The sequence below is a fragment of the Eumetopias jubatus genome, unplaced genomic scaffold (assembly GCF_037043125.1).
Source record: "Eumetopias jubatus isolate StellerSeaLion01/CBP00866 unplaced genomic scaffold, mEumJub1_p1.0 scaffold_1, whole genome shotgun sequence".
Classification (NCBI taxonomy): domain Eukaryota; kingdom Metazoa; phylum Chordata; class Mammalia; order Carnivora; family Otariidae; genus Eumetopias; species Eumetopias jubatus.
In genome coordinates, this window is record NW_028274807.1 from 117,677,285 (window position 1) to 117,699,700 (window position 22,416).

The window sequence follows — 22,416 nt, forward strand, 5'->3', positions numbered from 1 at the left end:
AGCCAGTGCAGGAATCCCAACCTGTCCTCCGATTCCAACACTCACAGCTGATGAGCAAAAGCAGAAGCTAGAGGAGCAGAGCTGATGATGCGTAGACCACACTGAGGAGGCAAGGACGCAGCATCAGGACTCCCCTTGTGAGAGGTGGCTCATGGCCCATGACAGGGAGACCAACACAATAGCTTTTAATTCAGCTGCATGACCTGTGCCTTTGAAGCCATAAAGATACCTCAAACCTAGCTTTTCTTGAAATCTTAGATGTTAATATTAAAGTCCAAAAAAAGTAGGCTCCAATCTTCAGTGCCCAGGCTATGATGGGTCCGCTTCTGGAGGAGGTAGGAAATGATGTATTCCTCAGGCCCAAAGCTCAGAAGTAACATATGCTTTGCTCACCAGTTGTTAGGCTATTAACCACGGTGGTGTCAGGCACACTGCTATGTACATCGATTTTCTTACTTTCTAAACAGTACAGGGCACAAATTGTTTTATACTCAGCTAAGTATAATCTGGTCATTCCAGGTAAATATGGCAAATGGCAAAGCATGAAGTTTTCTAATGTGACTTAATCCTAATAAACTTTTGTTATAAAGTATGATTGTGTTGGCCAATGCTTTATTTAAAGACATCTTCTCTGCCCGTGCCAATTGGCAGTTTGAAGCCTTTCTACTTGAAATGCCAGATGAAGCGGGCAGTGAAAGATAACATAAGGGAGCTGCGAGAGTCCTAAGGCCCAGGAAGAGCCATGGGGGCTTGCACACCAAGCCACTGAAGGAACAAAAGAGAGTGCCATTGGGCTTGGAGGACATGGCGGCCAGAGACGGGGGGATCTAAGTCAGGCAGAGTGGGACAGCCTCCTCCTCCCACACTGCAGGTGAACAGAAATCATGAAGAGCTTCAAAAACAGAGGGAGGGGATACTAGAGGAGAAGAAAAAGGAAAGTCAGAAGATAAGGATTCATCTTATTTCTGCCCTTATCATGTGAAAGGAAGCAATGAGAACTTGGGTGTGTGTGTGTGTGTGTGTGTGTGTGTGTGTGTGTGTGTAGAAAGACACCAGGGAAAGAGAAGAGCCTCTCAAAACAGACAAATGTCAGTGAGGACAGGAGTGGAGAGAAGGGAGAAAAATATGACCTACGAGCTGGAAATGAGGAGGATGGGGAGGGGAAGGTACACAATCTAAAGCCAGCAGCAACTCACCGAGAGGACACAGCAGCAACAACCTCCTGCCCACAGGTAAGCCCCCTTCCTGCCTAGAAACAAATCTCTTTCCAGCTGAACATCATGAACCATTACCAACAAGGGGAATGAGGAGCTGTTCAATCTGGGTCAGGCCACTTATCCCCCTGACTCCAGGTAGGTAAAATATTGTGAGTCTGAGGAAACTGTGCCCTGTCTGATCTGTAAGACCGTGTTCCAGTTTCAAGATGCCATTACCAGCCTCCTTCCCTCTGAATCAGCCCAAGACCCAGAGAGAGGCTAGCTAGTGTCCCAGTTAGCAATTCATAAAACCAAATTCCCTTTATGCTCCTGTTGAGAGGGATAATAATTTATGATGTTAAGATCTTATGCTTTGATTAGCAGCATGAGGACTGTGAAATTCAAACCTATTATTTACTGCCAGTTTCTAATGAATAATAAAGGCAAAGCTTTATTCAAGCCACTAATGCTTGCACCCATTATTAGAGCTTTAAAGAGGACCCTAATTAATTAATTGACTGATGGTTTTTCCTTGAGCTTCTTACCATGCATACATCACACACACACACACACACACACACACACACACACACACACACACACACACAGAATTCCACTCACTGTCAGGCGCCCAGCTAGACCCTCTGTAGTGTCCCCCTGGTACTCAGTACATGTCTGAGCAAGTTGAAAGCCTGGTGACAAGTGCCATTAAGGTCTTCATTCATGAAGTTTCTAGAAACTTCTTGGAGAGCAATTTAATGATATAAATCAAAGCTGAAAATTCAAATACCCTTTGACCCACCAATTTCATGTGCAGAACTTTTATTCTGGGTATTTGAGAATGTTATAAAGAATATTTACTGAAACAACTTTAATTGCCTTCCCGGTTAAATAAAACACAGCATAGCCATCTCATGACACAGCATCACGTGTACTGATGTAGAATGATCTCCAGGATATATGGCTAAATAAAAATAGCAAGGTGAACAGAGTGCATGGTATGCTGCCATTCTGGAAAATTAAAGAAGAAATTGGTAGTATAATTGCCTCTTAAGAACTGAGGCGAGACTTAATTGATCACTTCTGTACCTTTGGGGTTTTGTATGCTATAGACGAATTATTTATTCAAAAACAAATTAAATAATAATAAGAGTCCTATGAAATAACTCACTGAAGTACTGAACTACAATAGGAAGTAGAATAAAAAGTAGAAAATGTGTTATTTTCACCATGATTTTTGAGACCTTGAGCATATAAAGTGTAGCATCAATAGTGCCAATACCTTCTGGGTTTACTCATCTGCATCACCCAACACACATGGATGCAAACCATGTAAAAGGTTTTTAAAATTCAAAGATAAATATGACTCCGTCCCATCCGCCAAATAACTAGCAGAAGAAGACAGACTGCTGAGAAACAGTAGACTCCTTATAAGATACCAAAACATACGGCAAAGCTGTAGTAACCAAAACTGTGTGGTATTCACCCAGAAATAAGAAAAGAGATCAAGAAAATCTACTACAAACTGTAGAAGCAAACTCACGAATATAGTTAGAAATTTAGTTCATAAAAAAATGACATTGTAATTTGGGCTGAGCCATCATCTTGTAAGAATGGGAAGCTATTGAAATATTTTATACAGGAAAGATAATTACATGGATTGTGGGGAGATGGAGTACAAGTAAGCCTAGAGGAGGTATAATAGCCCAGTTGGGATGCTATTTCAATAGCCCAGGAGGGAGATAATGAGAAACTTAAGTAAGACAGAATCAGGGAGGATGGGCTGGAGGCCAGGTTCTAAATAAGTTTCAGAGCCAGAATCTACAAAGTTAACAACTGATGGGCTATGGAAAGTGAGGAAGCTGGAGGAGCCCAGGATGACCCCAACCTTAATGCTTAAATGATAGCAGATTGATGGTTCCATTCATCAGGGGCATTGGGAAGAGGAACAGATTTGGGGAAAAGCCAACAAATTCAGCTCTGGACATGTTGAGCCTGGGGTTCTTATGGAGAGCTGCATGGATGTGTCCAGATGTTATTGACATGGATCTGAAGTTTAAGGATAAGGTCTAGCCTGGAGATGTATATTTGGAGGGATGAGATGTACAACACAGCTTCACCAGAGTTTTTCAAATACCACATGAACTTCCTCACCTTTCTCTAACAAAGAAATTCTGGTATGCCCTCCCCACTAAAGGACCATGCCAGAACCTCTGCAAGGATATGCGTCATTATCTTCAAAGGCACCATAGGCACCAAAATCAAAGGTTTGATTTTCATTCACACCCTGGGGAGAACCACTGACAAAAAGAAAGAGGGAATAGGACAGAGAACCAGGGAGGGCTAAATCCAGTGGATGGACAGAGTATGCACCTGGGAAACCACCCTTGGAGAATCCCTTATATGGGGATCTGGCATTCCCGTGGGACAAGGGTTAGCTACAGAAAAATGCTGATTTCTGCTGTTACTGCTTTTGTGGACTTAAACAACTGCCCTACATTTCCTCGGCTGTGATGGCTAAGTTCACTTGTCAACAAGGCCAGGATATAATCCCCAATTATTCAATCAAGCACTAATCTAGGTGTTGCTATGAATGTGTATTTTGTAGGTGTAATTAACATCCATAATTGGTTGACTTTAAGTAAAGGAGATTATACTACATAATCTGGGCACGTCTGACTGATTCAGTTGAAAGGCCTTAAGAGCAGAACTGAGGCTTCTGGGAAGAAGGAGAAATTCTGCCTTTGAATTGTCGTTTCGGCTCATACCAGAGAGTTCCAGACTGCCCATTCTGAAGGCCTGCCCTGGGCTGAGATTTTTCTTCCCTCATCTGATCTCTCACCTCTACCTCCTCCCCATCTCCCCCTAGACTGGAACAGGACAAAGGTTGTAAGAGGAATGCTCACACAAAATTAAGGAAACAGGTAGATTATTTGCTGAATTCAAATGTTTTTGAAAGGAGCACTTCAGGGATTTGTTTCTAAAACACACACTGCCTGCTATTTTCTGATTTACTCCTACCCTTCTCCATCTGTAGTACAATTCAAGGATAACTACTGTTCATAGGATGGCCCTAAAGTAAAACCTTGACGTACTTGTGAGATTAGCAAAGAAGCTTTTCAGGTATTTGTTATTCAGAGCCGGGTGGCTGTTAGTCTAGGTGGAGGGGAGGCTGCAAGGAGTGAGACGCTTACCTATCTCTCCCAAATATTGTCCATCAGCCTGTCATTCATTCAGTTTGACAAACATTTATTAAACCCTTACAATGTACTGCCGATAATCAAGGTTAGGAATTGCCAATGTCAGCATCATTAATGGGATAAATAAAGATGGAACAGATGAGCAATGAAAGAGTCCAGAAAGCACATCAATTCAGAGACATCTTGGCTCACCTCATCACACAGATTGATTCGTTTTAGCTGGGAGTGGGGAGGAGGGGAGCTCCGATGGCCAGCCAGGAGGGAAAGGAGGGGAATGGACCATCTGAACCACAGGACAGGGCTCAACTTCCCAGCAGGACAGCAGCTTCCCCAAGGCTCCCCACCCCTACAACCGGTCAGTGGGAGGGGGAGTGCCTCAGCAGAGATCAGCTTCAAATACCCTCTACTTCAGAACGTGGCCCAGGCAATGCAGCCCTACCGTGAAACTCACCAGCCCTCAGTTAAGCAAAATTACTTCCCTGAAACCCCATTGTCCACTCATCATCTTGCAGATGCAAGCATTCAGGACATGCCAGTTTAACAGAACTGAACTGAATTAAATCCCGGCCAGGTAGAGCTCTAATGTACCCGGCACTATGTCTAGAAAGAAAAAGGGAAAAATTGACCCTTTGATATGCACCTCGCTTTTCCGTCTTGTGATATCTCATTTCATCCTCAGGACAGCCCCAGGAACATCACATTTCAAGCCCTACTTTATGTGCATATAGCTTGGAGACAGAGATGTTAAGCCCTTGGCCTAAGATCACACAGTTGATTAATGGCAGAGGGGAGTTTTGAACGCTCCATTTGAACCTATAGCTCCAAAGACCATGATTATTTTCCCTATACCAGACTGCGGGCAGAATTAGCCCAAGTCTGTCAGTATGCACTAAAAACCCCTGATGCCCCAGCCCGGGGGACAGGAAACTACACAGATACACTCAGCTTCCTAGGGGTTTCCAATGGAGAGACCAGAGACTGGAGAACGGCCGCACATAGAGCAATGTGAACCAAAGCGAGCTGGGAGGCCCCGAGCTTCCAGGCCCTGGATTAGTCGGGACTGATTTGGTACCAAGAGGCAAAAATCTAGATCAATGTAGCTGAAGACAGAAGTCTTCACTTGTATAATTTAGAACTCCAGAAGTCGAAGTTAGCGTTGATACAGCTGATTATAAGGGCACAAACTTGGCCGTTGAGATACTGAGTTAGGGACAGGTGGGGGTAGGCAGGGAGAGATAGGTAGGGGGCCATGGGATCAGGCTCACAAAATTCAAAATTCAAAATGAAAGGAAACCAGAGCTAAGGGAACAAACCAGACCATGCTGTCCTAGGGGTCAGAGGTGGGGTCTTTTTATAACAGCTCCTTGTGACCGACCAAGAATTACTGGACCCTAAAAAGGAAGTAAGCCATTGAACGTGTTATCACTAGTCCTTACTCAGTGGTGCTAGCAATAGAGATGTTAAAAAGATTTAAGTTCCCCGGTTAGCTTTCTATAAAAGACCATCCCTAAAAGCCCAAAGTGGCAACCCTGTCGGGACCCCTCTCACTCCTGAGAGCCTTATCTGTATCCTGGCTTAATAAACTTCTATCGCTTTACTCACTCTCCGTTATCCTTGAGATTCAGAGAGTCATTCAACTCCGTGAGACAAGAAAGAACCTCGCTCTCCTGCATCAATACTGCCTCTCTCCCTTTCTCCCTCTCCCTCTCTCTCTCTCCCCCTTTCTGCCTCTCCCCCCTTCTCCTCCCCCACAAACACTCTGTTCTTCTCCGCTTTTGCCTTGTTCTCCCCAGGCCCACCCAACAGTTGCAAGGATGTCCACCATCAGCCCTGGACTTCCATTACTCCTACAGCCGATAATCCCCAAACCAAGAAGACATTTTTTCTCGATTGCTCTAGCAAAATCCTAGGAATGACAGTGGTTGGCCTAGTTTGTGTCCATCACATGCCCACCTTTACACCAATAATACTCACCCAAGGGACACAGTTATCAAGATGGCCAGCTTACATCACGTGCCCATCCTATAAAGGATCAAGCAGAATCATTTCAAAGACAGTTCCTCCAGTAAAGAAAAGCCAAGTCCTTTTTGTTGTCCCCTCCCATGTTGACCTGTGTACTCAATATGATGTGGTGGAGATAAGAGTACATAATGATAAAAGACGTTTCCCCTTGTGCCTTGCAATCTTGGATCACTCTGTGGAGAAATAAGTTGCCATGTTGTAGAGACACTCAAGCAGTCCCGTGGCAAATAACTGAGGCTTCTTGCCAAAAATCAGCACCAACTTGTCAGTCATGTGAAGTCACGTCAGTCACGTGAATGAGCCACCTTGGGCATGAATCCTTCATCTCCTTCTGGCCTTCCTATGACCACAGTCCCTGTTGACAACTTGGCTGCAACTTCATGAGAAAGCCTAAGCCAGAACCACCCAATGAAACCACTCTCAGATTCCTATGGGAGTGAGTAAATGCTTGCTGTGGTTTTAAGCCACTGGATTTTGCAGTAATTTGTCAGGTAGAAAGATAATTCAAACGAACAGTTCCTAAACAGACAAAAAGAAATCTATAGTCTTCTACACATTTAAGCACACTTTTTCTAGCAGAATACAATTCTTTGCTTAATGGATAAAAGTCCTGGAATATCAGAGCTTTGGGCATATCTCAGCACATATATATCTGCCTTCCCCTACCTCTAATCACTGAATCCAGAAATGGAAGTGAGGGCAGCAACAAGAGCCACAGTCATTCCACCCCCTCTGATCAGGGTCGGCGGTCACCCAAGGGCCCCACTGGGGGCAGGGTGGGGGAGTGACTGGTAGGGAAAACAATGTGAGAGTTCCCTGAGCTGCATGCCAGATGCTATCGAGGGATACAGAGGTAAGCAAACTCTGCCCCTGATTTCTGGGAGCTTACAATCTGGGCACAGGGATAAAGTGAAAACAGTGGTCCCTCGTGTGATCCATAGCAAAGTTAGGTATAAGAGGAACCTTGAAGGGGGCGCCTGGGCGGCTCAGTTGGTTAAGCGACCACGTTCGGCTCAGGTCATGATCCTGGAGTCCCGGGATCGAGTCCCACATCGGGCTCCCTGCTCAGCAGGGAGTCTACTTCTCCCTCTCACCCTCCCCCCTCTCATGCTCTCTCTCTCATTCTCTCTCTCAAATAAATAAAATCTTAAAAAAAAAAAAAAAAAAGAGGAACCTTGAAGGGAAAAGGATTATGGGACTGCTCCTCCACCTGGCTTAGCACTGGACTCACCTGGAGAGCTTACAGTTTACTGATGTCTGGGTCGCAACCCCCATGATTCTGACTTCCTTGGGCTCTGGCCTGAACAGTGAGATCTCTTAAAGCTTCCCAGATGATTCTAATGTGCAGCCAAGGCTGGGAACCACTAGATTACAAGGACTTCCTAGGAAGGAGAGACATGATCCAGGTGCAGAAAGTCATCAAAGTCTTCCTAGAGGAAGTGGTGGTCAGGATGGGCTGCAAAAGCCAGAAATGTGGGGAGGACAATCATCTAAGGAAAAAGAAGAATGAACAGGAGCAAGCCATGACGGCCGGAGGCTTAGGGCCTGTCCAGTGGTATCACATTTGCTGGAGCAATAAGGAACACGTTGGCTAAAACTAACTGAGAGTTGCTGAGGACACAAATTCTCAACCCTCCGGCCATAACTACACGCATGGCTGAGACCACTGTCCAACTAGACAAGCACCACCAACTCAAAAAACCTGTGAATCATCAAGTTCTAAATCCCTGGCATACAACACATTTGGGATATCATTTATAGGGAGCCACAGCTGCTGCTTGAACAAAAGAGGAAAAAATAACTGCTCCCTACGAGCCCCCGTGACCACGCAACATCATCTGCCAAATCACTTCAAATTGCTCCTTTTCATAACACTGAATCCAAAGACGAGAACTGCATCAGAATTTGGCCCAACCTTGGCTCAGTCAACCTTGGCTATGGGTCTCCAAGTGCATCCTTTTCCTGGCGAAACCTTGACCAAGAGCCACCCCTGCCCACCACCCCCACCCCACAGGCTGTGCCCGCCAGAAATGAAGAGATGATTTGGGGGTCAGTCAGGGATTGCCTAGGGGCGAAAAACTTCCATTTTTCCCTTCTAGGTTCATGTGGCTGATCTAATTATTAAATTGACATGAAACGGATTAACAAGAGGAAAACAAATTCTGTACATACAGGAGCCCCATAAAAATATGAGACTCCCGTGCAGTCAGGTAATTGAGGCTGATAGAGCTCAGGAGAAGGGGTAGCGATCTGGGGCTTCAAAGGGGAGGAAGAGGACTCACAGAAAGATGGGAAGAGCAAATGTTGGTAAACTTTTCTATGTTATACAGATAAGTCATTGTTATGTAAAAAGTTATCTCTGGTGATAGCTCTGGGGGAGGGGGGTCTATGAAAATTCTTTAAGGCAGTGAAGAAGGAGGTAAAAAGCTCTTCCTGAGTCTGCTGAGCCCAGAGTCTTCAGCTCAACTTGATCCCCATGGCCAAAGTGGCACATTCGGGAGTGGCGTATTCTACTCCTCTTCGATTGCCAATTCAGTTGGTGTGGATTGACATCCTGAAAGCTGCGATGCTCCTCTTCTTTATTAAGAGAGTTAAGTACACCCTCCTGGTACCCATCTTAGAAAAAACAGTCTAGAATAGCTTCTCAGTCTTTAATGTGCATTGGAATGCTGTGAGGACCTCATTAAAACACAGATTCTGATTCGAAGGTCTGGGGTAGGACCCGAGGTTCTGTGTTTCCAGACAGCTGTCAGATGAGGCTGACCTGCTGGTCCCTGCACCACACTTTGTGTAGCTGAGGCCAAAGCAGTGTTTCTCAAGCTTGGGATTTGGTTAACAGGTGGTCTTTAACTATCTGTCAAGGGGTCTGCAGGCAGGTTGGTGGTTTTAGAAATAACATGACAGAACCATTTGGTTCACAGCCAGGCCAGTCATTTTAAATGTAATATGAACTGTGATTTTCACAGAAATCCTTCTGCTTTAGAATTTGTCCATGACTTATAAGGATAGTTTGCTCCAGCAACCCTTCAGTTAGCTACTCTTCAGTTAACAGGATGCAGCTCATCTTGATTAACATATTTTCTCTTTCTTTGGGCATCAATCTTTACATTAGTCAAATATGCATTTTTGGTTGTTAGCATCCTGTCATCACAATTCATAAAAATGGATCAGTGATTCAAAAGTAGTTCACTGGAGTGTTAAAGTAGAGACAGACATAGTAATGTAAATACTATGATTCAAAATGGTGTACATACACGTAGGTAGCAAACAAGACTCGAGTGAGAACATGGACTGTGGCTCTAGTGGCTGGTCAGGTGGGTGAGTCCATGATGATGACACAGAGCAAGAGGATCTGAAACTCAGCAACGATCGCCTCACCCCCTCTCGCAGGACATCATCTGGTACAAAACTTGTCCGAGGTGGGTATAAAGCCTTACCTTCATCTTCAGAGCTCAAAGAGCTCTTCTTTTCTCTAGTAAAACCCTTGAATTTGTCTAGAACAAGTACAAAATAACACGTCCCAGTACAAAATGGACAGATTTGGCCCAAAGTTGAAAAAGAGTCATAAGCCACAGACACATTATTCAAAGTTGTGTGCCTAGGGGCGGAGCAAGATGGCAGAGGAGTAGGAGACCTGGATTTCGTCTGGTCTCAGGAATTCAGCTGAATAGGGATCAAACCATTCTGAACACCTAGAACTCAACAGGAGATCAAAGAGGAGAGTAGCAACAACTCTCTGAACAGAGAAGCAACCACTTACTGGAAGGTAGGACGTGCGGAGAAGTGAATCTGAGGCGATATTCGGGAGGATAGACGGCGGGGGAGGGGGCCTCCGTCGGCCGCTTCTGGCAAGTGATAGAGCAGCGGAGCCCAAAATCGGAACTTTTAGAAGTTGGCTCCGTGGAGGGACGTCGCTCCAGTGGCTAAGCGGGAGGTGGAACCCTCGCGGGACAGTGTGGTCTCAGGACCCTTGGGGTCACAGAAAGACCGGGGGTGCCTGAGTGGAGCAGACCTCCCGGGTATCGGAGCGGGGAAGCCGGCTGCAGAGACGGAGCCCAGGCGCGGGCTCTCAGCTCGGGGTTGCCATAAACTGTGATCGGTGACACAGTCGGGTCACTGCACCTCCAGCAGGGACCCAACAAGCGGCAGATCTGGGGAGACTCCCCTTCCTCCCCCGGGAGGAGCGGCGCGGGAGCGCACCGCAGGGATCTGCTGGGTTTGGAGACTCCACACGGGGTCGTGTGCCAGAGATAGAAACGCTTGGTCACAGGCCGGGTGAGCATGGAGTGCGGCCGGAGACCGGGGACACGGGAGTGACTGGCTGCTTTTCTCTGGGGGCGCACTGAGGAGCGGGGCCCCGAGTTCTCAGCTCCTCTGTGTGGAGATTGAGAGGCCACCATTTTCACCCTGGTCCTCCAAAGCTGTACCGAGAGCTTGCAGGGAACAAAAGCTCCTGAGAGCAAACCCGAGCAGCTTGCTTAGCCCGGACCGACAAGGGCGGGGCAATTCCGCCTCCGGCAAAGACATTTGGGAACCACGGCAACAGGCCCCTCCCCCAGAAGATCAGCATGAACAGCCAGCAAGCCAAGACCAAGTTTACCGATCAAGCAGAACGGGGGAACTCCAGTGCTAGGGGAATACTGCACATAGAATTCATGGCTTTTTTTACCATGATTCATTAGTTTTTCAAAGCTAATTTTTCTAACTGTTTTTTTAATTTCTCTTTTTCCCTTTTTCAATCAACATCTTATCAATCCCTTTTTTAAAAAAAACATTTTTTATTTTTCATTTTTAGAGTCATATTTTATCCCTTCATAGTAGTTACCCTTATTTTTGGCATATATATATATATATATATATAAGTTGTTCTCTCCTTTAAAATTTTGAGATACAGTTTCTTCTAACAGATCAAAATATACCCTAAATCACTAGTGTATGGCTTTGCTCTAGTCTCCTGCCTGATCACATTCTCTCCCTTTTCTTTTTTAAATCTTCTTCTTTCTTTTTATGAACAACTTCTTATCGTATCAGTTCCTTTTATAAAATCTTTTATAATTTCCATCTTTACAGTCATCTTCCATCCCTTCATTGTATCAACCCTTATTTTGTACATATATAAGTCTTTCTTCCTTTAAAATTTTAGGGGGCACTTTTTTCTAACAGACCAAAATAGTGTGTGGCACTGATCTATGCACTAGCCTGATCATATTTGATCATATTGGGGTTTTTTTGTATTGTTCTGTTTTTGTTTTTAATCTTTTTCTTTTTTTTTCTTTCTTTCTTTTCTCTTTCTTTTTTCTTTCTTTCCCTTTCTTTTCCCCTAGTTTCAGGTCTTTTCTGATTTGTATAGAGTATATTTGCTGGGGACGTTGTTAACCTGTTAGCATTTTGTTCTCTCATTCATCTATTCTCCTCTGGACAAAATGACAAGATGAAAAAAATCACCTCAGCAAAAAGAACAAGAGGTAGTACCATCAGCCAGGGACCTACTCAATACGGACATTAGTATGGTGTCAGACCTAGAGTTCAGAATCATGACGTTAAAGATACTAGCTGGGCTTGAAAAAAGCGTGGAAGTTATTAGAGAAGCCCTTTCTGGAGATATAAAAGAGCTAAAATCTAACCAAGTCGAAAGCAAAAAGGCTATTAATGAGGTGCAAACAAAAATGGGGGCACTAACTGCTAGTGAGTAAGTGAGGCAGAAGAGAGAATCAGTGATATAGAAGACCAAATGATAGAAAATAAAGAGGCTGAGAAAAAGAGAGAAACAACTACAGGATCAAGAGGGCAGAATTCGAGAGATAAGCGATACGATAAGACAAAACAACGTTAGAATGATTGGGATCCCAGAAGAAGAAGAAAGAGAGAGAGGGGGGCAGAAGGTATATTGGAGCAAATAATAGCAGAGAACTTCCCTAATGTGGAGAAGGAAACAGGCATCAAAATCCAGGAGGCACAGAGAACCTCTCTCAAAATCAATAAAAATAGGTCAACACCCCGACATCTAATAGTAAAACTTACGAGTCTCAGAGACAAAGAGAAAATCCTGAAAGCAGCTCGGGAGAAGAGATATGTAACCTACAATAGTAGAAACATTAGATTGGCAACAGACCTATCCACAGAGACCTGGCAGGACAGAAAGGACTGGCATGATATCTTCAGAGCACTAAACGAGAAAAATATGCAGCCAAGAATACTATATCCAGCTAGGCTCTCATTGAAAATTGAAGGAGAGATAAAAAGCTTCCAGGACAAACAAAAACTAAAGGAATTTAGAAACACGAAACCAGCCCTCCAAGAAATATTGAAAGGGGTCCGCTAAGCAAAGAGAGAGACAAAAAGCAGCACAGATTAGAAAGGAACAGAGACAATATACAGTCACAGTCACCTTATAGGCAATACAATGGCACTAAATTCATACCTTTCAATAGTTACCCTGAATGTAAATGGGCCCAATGCCCCAATCAAAAGACACAGGCTATCAGATTGGATTAAAAAACAAGACCCATCCATATGCTGTCTGCCAGAGACTCATTTTAGACCCAAAGGCACCCCCAGATTGAAAGTGAGGGGGTGGGAAACCATTTACCATGCTAATGGACACCAAAAGAAAGCTGGGGTGGAAATCCTTATATCACACAAATTAGATTTTAAAACAAAGACTGTAATAAGAGATGAAGAAGGACACTATATCCTACTTAAAGGGTCTATCCAACAAGAAGATCTAACAATTGTAAATATCTATGCCCTGAACATGGGAGCAGCCAATTATATAAGGCAATTAATAACAAAAGCAAAGAAACACATTGACAGCAATACAATAATAGTGGGGGACTTTAACACCCCCCTCAATGAAATGGACAGATCATCTAAGCAAAAGGTCAACAAGGAAATAAAGACTTTAAATGACACACTGGACCAAATGGACTTCACAGACATATTCAGAACCTTCCATCCCAAAGCAACGGAATACACATTCTTCTCTAGTGCCCATGGAACATTCTCCAGAATTGATCACATCCTAGGTCACAAATCAGGTCTCAACCGGTACCAAAAGATTGGGATTATTCCCTGCATATTTTCAGACCACAATGCTTTCAAACTAGAACTCAATCACAAGAGGAAAGTCGGAAAGAACTCAAATACATGGAGGCTAAAGAGCATCCTACTAAGGAATGAATGGGTCAACCAGGAAATTAAAGAAGAATTAAAAAAATTCATGGAAACCAATGAAAATGAAAACACAACTGTTCAAAATCTTTGGGATACAGCAAAGGCAGTCCTGAGAGGAAAGTATATAGCAATACAAGCCTTTCTCAAGAAACAAGAAAGGTCTCAAATACACAACCTAACCCTACACCTAAAGGAGCTAGAGAAAGAACAGCAAATAAAGCCTAAACCCAGCAGGAGAAGAGAAATAATACAGATCAGAGCAGAAATCAATGAAATAGAAACCAAAAGAACAGTAGAACAGATCAACGAAACTAGGAGCTGGTTCTTTGAAAGAATTAAGATTGATAAACCCCTGGCCAGACTTATCAAAAAGAAAAGAGAAATGACCCAAATCAACAAAATCATGAATGAAAGAGGAGAGATCACAGCCAACACCAAAGAAATACAAACAATTATAAGAACATATTATGAGCAACTCTATGCCAGCAAATTAGATAACCTGGAAGAAATGGGTGCATTCCTAGAGATGTATCAACTACCAAAACTGAACCAGGAAGAAATAGAAAACCTGAACAGACCTATAACCACTAAGGAATTTGAAGCAGTCATCAAAAATCTCCCAACAAACAAAAGCCCAGGGCCAGATGGCTTCCCAGGGGAATTCTACCAAACATTTAAAGAAGAATTAATACCTATTCTCCTGAAACTGTTCCAAAAAATAGAAATGGAAGGAAAACTTCCAAACTCATTTTATGAGGCCACCATTACCTTGATCCCAAAACCAGACAAAGACCCCATCAAAAAGGAGAACTACAGACCAATATCCTTGATGAACATGGATGCAAAAATTCTCACCAAAATACAAGCCAATAGGGTCCAACAGTACATTAAAAAGATTATTCACCATGACCAAGTAGGATTTATCCCTGGGCTGCAAGGTTGGTTCAACATCCGCAAATCAATCAACGTGATACAATACATTAACAAAAGAAAGAACAAGAATCATATGATCCTCTCAATAGATGCAGAAAAAGCATTTGACAAAGTACAGCATCCTTTCTTGATCAAAACTCTTCACAGTGTAGGGATAGAGGGTACATACCTCAACATCATAAAAGCCATCCATGAAAAACCTACAGCGAATATCATTCTCAATGGGAAAAAGCTGAGAGCTTTTCCCCTAAGGTCAGGAACGCGGCAGGGATGTCCACTCTCACCACTGCTATTCAACATAGTATTAGAAGTCCTAGCCACAGCAATCAGACAACAAAAAGAAATCAAAGGCATCCAAATCGGCAAAGAGGAAGTCAAACTCCCACTCTTTGCAGATGATATGATACTGTATGTGGAAAACCCAAAAGACTCCACCCCAAAACTGCTAGAACTCATACAGGAATTCAGTAAAGTGGCAGGATATAAAATCAATGCACAGAAATCAGTGGCATTCCTATACACCAACAAGACAGAAGAGAGAGAAATTAAGGAGTCGATCCCATTTACAATTGCACCCAAAACCATAAGATACCTAGGAATAAATTTAACCAAAGAGGCAAAGGATCTGTACTCCAAAAACTATAAAATACTCCTGAAAGAAATTTAAGAAGACACAAAGAAATGGAAAAACATTCCATGCTCATGGATTGGAAGAACCAACATTGTGAAGATGTCAATGCTACCTAGAGCAATCTACACAGTCAGTGCAGTCCCCATCAAAATACCATCCACTTTTTTCAAATAAATGGAACAAATAATCCTAAAATTTGTATGGAACCAGAAGAGACCCCGAATAGCCAGAGGAATATTGAAAAAGAAAAGCAAAGCTGGCGGCATCACAATTCCAGACTTCCAGCTCTATTACAAAGCTGTCATCATCAAGACAGTATGGTACTGGCACAGAAACAGACACATAGATCAATGGAACAGAATCGAGAGCCCGGAAATGGACCCTCAACTCTATGGTCAACTCATCTTTGACAAAGCAGGAAAGAATGTCCAATGGAAAAAAGACAGTCTCTTCAACAAATGGTGTTGGGAAAATTGGACAGCCACATGCAGAAGAATGAAACTGGACCATTTCCTTACACCACACACAAAAACAGACTCCAAATGCTTGAAAGACCTAAACGTGAGACAGGAGTCCATCAAAATCCTAAAGGAGAACACAGGTAGCAACCTCTTCGACCTCAGCCGCAGCAACTTCTTCCTAGAAACATCGCCAAAAGCAAGGGAAGCAAGGGCAAAAACGAACTATTGGGATTTCATCAAGATGAAGAGCTTTTGCACAGCAAAAGAAACAGTCCACAAAACCAAAAGACAACCGACAGAATAGGAGAAAATATTTGCAAATGACATATCAGATAAAGGGCTAGTATCCAAAATCTATAAAGAACTTATCAACCTCAACACCCAAAGAACAAATGATCCAATCAAGAAATGGGCAGAAGACATGAACAGACATTTTTCCAAAGAAGACATCCAAATGGCCAACAGATACATGAAAAAGTATTCAACATCGCTCGGCATCAGGGAAATCCAAATCAAAACCTCAATGAGATACCACCTCACACCAGTCAGAATGGCTAGAATTAACAAGTCAGGAAACGACAGATGTTGGCGGGGACGTGGAGAAAGGGGAATCCTCCCACACTGTTGGTGGGAATGCAAGCTGGTGCAGCCACTCTGGAAAACAGTATGGAGGTTCCTCAAACAGTTGAAAATAGAGCTACCATACGATCCAGCAATTGCACTACTGGGTATTTACCCCAGAGATACAAATGTAGGGATCCGAAGGGGCACGTGCACCCCAACGTTTATGGCAGCAATGTCCACAATAGCCAAACTGTGGAAAGAGCCAAGATGTCCATCAACAGATGGACAGATGGATAAAGAAGAAGTGGTATATTCCACACAATGGAATATTATGCAGCCATCAAAAGGAATGAGATCTTGCCATTTGCAATGACGTGGATGGAACTGGAGGGTGTTATGCTGAGTGAAATAAGTCAATCAGAGAAAGACATGTATCATATGACCTCACTGATATGAGAAATTCTTAATCTCAGGAAACAAACTGAGGGTTGCTGGAGTGGTGGGGGGTGGGAGGGATGGGGTGGCTGGGTGATAGGCATTGGGGAGGGTATGTGCTATGGTGAGTGCTGTGAATTGTGCAAGACTGTTGAATCACAGATCTGTACTTCTGAAACAAATAATGCAAGATATGTTAAGAAAAAAGAAAAAGAAGAAGATAGCAGGAGGGGAAGAATGAAGGGGAGTAAGTTGGAGGGGGAGAGGAATCATGAGAGACGATGGACTCTGAAAAACAAACTGAGGGTTCTAGAGGGGAGGGGGGTGGGGGATGGGTTAGCCTGGCGATGGGTATTAAGGAGGGCACGTTCTGCATGGAGCACTGGGTGTTATGCACAAACAATGAATCCTGGAACACTACATCAAGAACTAATGATGTAATGTATGGTGATTAACATAACAATAAAAAATTTTTTAAAAAAAAGTTGTGTGCCTAACAGCCAAATGGGTCAGGCCATACTTTTGTCAAAAGGTTTGTTAAACCAGTTTCATTATAAATATGCTTACAGGGAAAACAAGAGTAAACTTCAGCACACAATTTTCAAGGTGAAAAGTCTTTGTGATCATGTAAGTTTGCTAGTTGATATTTTCACTTTTCAGCTGGATAATACCAACAATGAATAGAGTATAAATCAGCTCTTGGCTTATGTTAGCCAAATAAGTGAAAAAAATGCCCTATAATTTTTCATTTTCTTTGTTACCGAAACAACTTCCTATAGAAAAGACTCCATTTTGACAATGACTGTTTTATGCCTCATCAGGCAGACTAGAAAGGTTGTATTAGGATCATACTGACAAAATACGGTTAGGTAGCCAACCCTTTGCTCAGCAAATTAAAATGTCCATCCACACACTGCATTATTTGGAGAGAACTTCAGTGGTCACAAATGTACATCTTGACTTTTATTCAACAGATATTTAATGAGTACCTACAATATATCAGGCACTGTTCCAGGTACTTAGTCTACGTGAGTGAACAATAACAACAAATATTTCCTACCCTCGTAAAGCTTATATTCTAGCAGAGAAAGACAGACTTGAACAATGAATGTACATATATCATGAAGCGCTAGCGCTATAGGAGAGGAAAAGCCTCTTCTATAGGCTTTTAGGAGCCTTTTTAGGTATAGCCTACCTATAGGCTACAGGTAAGGGAGGTTGGGACTATATGGTGAGGAGTAGTGTGGAGGTTGGAACTTCAAATAGGATGATCAGTAGGGTAGGCCTCTGTGAGAAGGTGGCATTCGAGCAAAGACTTGACAAAGGTGAGGGAGCAAACCATGGCGATATCTGTGGAAAAAAAGTTCTAGTCTTATCTGGAAAAGAACTGACAAAATCAGGCTTCTAAAAGGATCATTCCACCTTCTGTGTTGAAAATAGATTCTATGAGGGTAATGCTAGAAAGGAGGTATTTTTGGCAGCTATTGCAGCATGATGAATGACTACAAAATCTCAGCACCACAAGTAGTAAGCATTTATTCAGCTTCTGTGTCTGTGAGGCATTTGGGGTCTACTAATCCAGGCGGGGTACCACAGGGGCAGTTTTGGTCCCACTGAGGAACCAGTCCTCTGCACTTCCCATGCTCCCCTGAGACCAGCAGGCTAGACCCACAATTTTCCTTTTGTGAGAACCATCGGCATATAGATGGTATTTTAAGCCATGGTCTTGATTCAACATTAAAAAAATGTATATCAAATTGTTGAGTTTTTCAGTGCACCTTGTAAAGAATGGACAGTGAATCCCTGGTGCTTTCACTCACCCAAATACTCTGTCAAGGGGAGGGGGGCTCGGGGTTTTGTTTTGTTTTGTTTTTTTAAATGGTGAATGTTTTTGACTTCTTGACTCTGGAAGCCAGTAGAGAGCATTTCTAAAATTGATCATTTAACTCTTGCTCAAGTTACGTATCACGGTCTTTTATTCAGTGTCTTCAGCAGCCTGAACCCATCACTTCAGAGCTGAAATACCAGACTTTTAATATTGGAAATCAGACATCTAAATTTTTGAGAAACAACCGGTGCGGCAGACAGCTCCATCCCTGGTAGTGGCTCTTTCCAAAAATGATTTTCTTCTCTCCTGAGAGAGAGAAATACATGGTTTATTCATGGCCACATTTAAAAAGCCATATCTAAATGCTACAAAAGAATATGAAGAAGACTTACAAAAATACCACCAAAAAATAAATAAGGTCTCCACTCACTATCGTCTTCCTTGCTAAAACATTCCTATTTCCACAGCAGGACATGCTCATTGAAAGAGGGGCTGATGAGCACCAAGCCAATAATGAGAACACCCTTTGTAATTTGGGGTTTATGTTCCAGTCAGATACCCAGAACTGTCTGATAGAGACTCCCCACATGTCCCTCCATTACCGAAGACATATTCTGAATCCAGATTTCCAAATTTAGGAGAAATACAAACTAAAAAGCAATAGACTAGATAGAGAAATTCATTGGAGGCTCAGACGCTCCACCACTGGACAGATATTTTAATAATAGGGTCTGTATATAAACATGGATTTATCAGTGAAGGATGGCAAACTCTATCGTGTCTCTCACTGAGAGAAAACTGTTGTTTTTTATTCTGAACACAGCTTTCATTTTACTTTTTTTAAATTTGCCTCGCATCTTTTTTCTATGACAATGGTGGTCCGTGGGTGTATCAAGTGCCTGCTAGTATACTTATCTGCTAACGTTTTGAGAAACACATGCCAAGAAGCTGCAAGCAAATCCGCTTCAGTCACTCGCCTACCACAAGTCAGCTTATACTAAGTACTTTTGACAGATAACCTAGGAAGAGTTAGAGGAAGCTCGCCATTTGAAGGGAAAAAAAATTACTCCTAATCATTTTCAGTCCACGACACCCAGCTGTGCAAATAAGCCAAGCCGGCTATAAGAACGATGAAATGAGTACAACCATAAAAACTGTGACCCACCCACAGTAACAAGGAAAAAACACACACAACTCCACTTAGCAGCTCAATTAAGCCGACCTCCAGCCATCACACGTGTTACAGTGTCGGCTCCTCCCTCCAACACCCACTAGACTTGCCTTTCTTGGGTGGCCTGGAACCACCAAGGGGCTTTTGAGCTCTTTCTCTCTAGGCATCAGCATTTCACAAGCACTTATGGCGGCTTTAACCTCCAAAGGGTTCCTGCTCTGAGAAGTAAACTTTTCTCCATTGTGTGTAAGTAGCCCAGTGATGCATCTCCCACACGGTGTGGATCCCCTGGAGAGCATCAGTAGTGGGTCAAGTTCAAGTGATGAAGACACACGGCTCAGCTGTGTCACATGAGAAAGCCCTCTATGGAGACAGGGTGGGTCCTGAGGGTCTCTCAACAGATTTCGAAATATCGATGCCCCCGGGAGACAGGACAAGCGTTTGAACCGCATGACTGGCACGTGACAGAAGTGTCGGGGTGTAGGGGGCAGGGAGCATGCGATTGGGATGTGCTGGTGTCATCGTGCTTCCTCTTCAAACTTTCACAGAAATTCTGAGCCAGGTGAGGGCGGAGCTGGCGGTGAGGAGAGAGAAGCAGGAGCAGAGAGGGAGACCGGAAGCTACAATATCTGCACAGCCCCTGTAGGATGCCAGGGGGAAAGCAAACTATTGTTTTTACATCGATGTTAATTAAACACAATTACAAGAAAGAAGTCACAGCTAACCACAACCGAAATAGCAATTGATTGGAAGAGAATAAAAAATATGGGTCCTGAACCAAGCAAAGCTGAGTGAGCACAGTCTCACCGAAGACAGAGATGCGGGGACTGAAGTGTCATTATCAGGTGAGTTCTACCTGAGTGTTCAAGTTGTTTTTCCGTTCTAGATTGGTGAAAAACATGGGGGTTTTGCCTTGTGGTAGAACAAAGAGAACCATGACTTGAGGTTCTCAAGTTTTGAAGCTGAGTTTATACACTTTTGACCGTTCTAATTCAATGCCAACACTTACAATCCCCTCCCCATTCAGAAATTTCAGGGGGAAAGAAAAAAAACATGCTCTCTGCCCCCCTCACAGGCACCCTTGCCAAGCTACTGGGTGGACTTCCCAGGAGGAGAGTAGGCAGCTCTACTCATAGCGGGACCATCACCACACATGTGAATAAGTCATGGGAGTGACCATAGTACTCAGCAAATATTCAGGAATAAATTTGCCCTCTGAGGCACCACCCATAAAACCCATACATAATGCATGAATTTAGCCATCTGTAGAAATAAGCCAAAAGATTGTAAATGTGTGACTGAAGAGATTGGGAACATTCAAAACCCCAATCAAGGGAACCAGGGTGTTATTTCAAAGAAACAAAACCGAAATGTAATTGTAATTTAGAAAAATAAATCCTAATCCATTGTATTGTACCCAGTTGAAGAACAGACTCTGGAACACAAAGGGGTCTGGCTGGCCTGGAGCACTCGGAGGGGAAGCCCAGAGACCCCCATCACGGAGTGTGTGTCCAGCGCTGTCAGTCTGGATGGGAGATACAGCAAGGCTGGCATCTACAAGGTGTATTCTGCCACGACACAGGGCTGAGCATGAGGCCCGTCCCTGCCGGAGCCACAGCGGCTCCCCCAGGACCTTCAGGGGCCACCGGAGGTAAAGAGGAGGAACCGCACCCCAATGCACCCAGAACAGCTCTCCCTTGATATCTCACATAGGAGACTTCACCAAGCATTTTTTTAATGTCTTCTTTTGAAAAACCTTTATATATTAACACTGCCCTTTGTGCTGACTTCATAGTTGCTAAGCAAGCTTCTGCTAACAATAGTTCCCTTCTAAATGGCCCCCAAATGGCAAGTATAAATACCAGTCGCCAGCATTAAATATGCCCAGTATGGATGGACAAAAGCAAGCTTAATCACCAGTTTCTTCTGAGTTTAATTGGCTCCAATAACACCCAAGTCCTATCCCAAGTCAAGCTATTCTCCTGTCCAGCTGAGGCCAAGTACTGTGATGAAGTCATGGTCCTCAAGGCCCTCAGTAACCCAGCGCAAGCCGGCCTTCCACGGCAGTCTCCAAATCGCAACTTTTAAATGTGAATTAAATTGTTAACTTTGTATTAGTCAATTAACCAGAACTCTTCTATAGAGTAAAACCCAGTGACAGAGCAAGTGGACAGTTTTTACTGGCAGCTCCTGTGGTGGGGGGACCAATTTGCTAGTGAGACACAGGAAGTGAGTGGAGAATAAAGGCTTTCCCAGCGAGGGGGAACGTTTTTGAGGATGCACACAAATCGGAAGTTAATTCTTTTCCCCCTTAAAGCCAGAGGAACCCGTGAAACCCACCTAGACGGAGGAGGGGCGGTCACGGGTACACCTTCACAAGCACGTCACTAAAATACTGTGTGGCAGGCATTTGCAGAAGGCATCTGCTGGAGGAAAAAAATCCGTCCAACATCTAAGCTTTGGTCTGGAGCATGTGCTGCTGTAACAAATTACCACAAATTTAGTTGCTTAAGACAACGCGAATTTATTATCTTACTGTGCGAGAGGTCAGAAATTCCAATCAGGCCCATGAACCTGAGGTCAAGGTGTCAGTAGAATAGGTTCCTCCGGGAGGCTCAGGGAGAGAGGCTGTTTGCCTCCTTCTGCATCCGGAGGTGAGGCAGTGCGCCGCTCACGGCGGCTCATCCGGGCTCATCACCCCTTCCTTGCTTCGCTCCAACCTCTTGCTTCCGCTATCTTGTTTCCTTCTACTGATGCTGAGCCTCCTGATCCTCCCTCTTATGAGGACCTTGTAATTACATT